Source organism: Callorhinus ursinus, unplaced genomic scaffold, assembly GCF_003265705.2.
Source record: "Callorhinus ursinus isolate GAN/ISIS: 27379988/994484 unplaced genomic scaffold, GSC_fseal_2.0 scaffold15, whole genome shotgun sequence".
NCBI classification, from domain to species: domain Eukaryota; kingdom Metazoa; phylum Chordata; class Mammalia; order Carnivora; family Otariidae; genus Callorhinus; species Callorhinus ursinus.
In genome coordinates, this window is record NW_027397077.1 from 21,663,694 (window position 1) to 21,665,458 (window position 1,765).

Below are 1,765 nucleotides of genomic sequence, written 5' to 3' on the forward strand. Positions count from 1 at the left end.
AACAATTTTTAAAAACCAGATACAAATGTGTAAGGGAATGCATTTATTCCCAAAACACTTGGCCTCTCTCCTCCCCTCCAATAGCAGAAAATGAATTCTCCTCCGTGCACAATAATCTGTGACAAACTTGAACTGGCATATTGGGTTAATAAACTATTATGAAAATCAATAGTAATTAAAGGGAACACTTAGCTGACAAAGTTGATAAAGCTGAATGTATTTATGAGCTCTTAATTTTCTTTTCCCCCTTAATTGTTCCCTCTGGGCTGTCATGGTTTTCGATTGTTTGCTATCCAAATATCAAAAAAGCTGAGCTAGCCTGGGTATTACTGGGTAATTTCAATTACTAAAAGCATGAACTTTTTAAAAGAACTTCTCTAAGCTTGGACTTACTCCTTTAAACTCTGTCAGTGTGCACTATGATTGATGGTTGCATGGAAAATGGTGACCAGTTGCTTTCCTATGGAATCGGTATAAATGGATTTGAGTTGCAGCAGGACGTACCGTTTAGATGTTTGACAATTTCCGGATTGTGGATTCCTAATTACTCAAAGAATCTTTCTTTTCTCTTCTATATTCCCCTTCCTGACTCCTATGGGGAATGTGATGCAGAAATGGCGAGACACAGAACCAAGATATATAACGGAAAACCCACCAGAAAATTTTCTTTCATTACTAATGATTCCAGGACCGAATTTGGGGGACATCTGAAATCTGTGACTTCATAGGTCTAGTGAGGTATAGATGCTTTTATTACAAGCTAGGGAATTTAGGTAAACTACCTAGGAAAATGCAGCTCCAAATCCATGCCTATTCTGCAATGAGAGTTTTCATTTGCCTAAATTATCTGGGTAACTGACATATTTTTTCATTCATATCCATCCACCTATGAAAAACATACTCCATGTCATCTATATGCCTTTAGGCAATCGGGTCGGTCTTGATGATGCAGAGACACACAATCCCTGACTTCAAGACCTTCAGTCATCTACTCCTCAAGACATCTCATCAACCAACACAAACCCCCACACTAAAGAGGAGGCAGGGTGTAGAGGCCATAATAGCTGAGCTCTGCCTGCCGGCAAGAACGGTGATAGGGGAAAGCTAATTGTGGTGGTTGGATACAAGGACATGGTGAGTGGGTTCTGCTGGGTGGCATAGGGGAACTTAACAAGAACCACCACCCTCTCATTTCCTGGTGGTAAAAGATCAACTATCTATGAGATCGAAGACACTTTCCAGCAGTTTCTAAACCGGGACAACAATGACATCACGCCCATCAACCTGTACATGGTGGAGATGGTGTGGCATGTGCCCGACACCCCAACAGTGCTCCATTCATGCTGTTCTGGAGATCCTGTCCCAGGGGCATCCCTATGATGCCGCCAAGGACTCCATCCTGTGCAGGGCCCAGGGCATGTTCACAGCCAAGGATCTGCCCCAGGGCCCTCCCCACAGCCATGCCGCCTCGCCCCAGGCTTGCCATCAGCCCTTCTCTAAGTTGTGAGCCTCGGATTTCCAATTCCCTGCCCCTTTGCATTCCATTGAGAGGCAGGTGAGGTGCTTCCGGGTTACTGGGGTGCTGTCATCACAGTCAAGGCTGCTTAGGGAACAGGAAGCCTGAGCGTCTTCTCTTCACTACCTCTCCCCTGTGATGTTACACAGCGTCATTGTTGATGTTAAAGTAACGACTTGTTTCTCTCCCCTACCAAAGGAAAAAAAAAAGGAGACAGAATGTAAAAAGGAAACAATACCATATGATAAG

At 43.9% G+C, this 1,765-nt stretch overlaps 1 pseudogene; it reads left to right on the forward strand.

Moving 5' to 3' along the window:
• Positions 1 to 419: 419 nt before the first annotated feature.
• Positions 420 to 1,527, forward strand: LOC112833802 (V-type proton ATPase subunit F pseudogene; annotated as a pseudogene).
• The last annotated feature ends 238 nt before the right edge of the window (positions 1,528 to 1,765 follow it).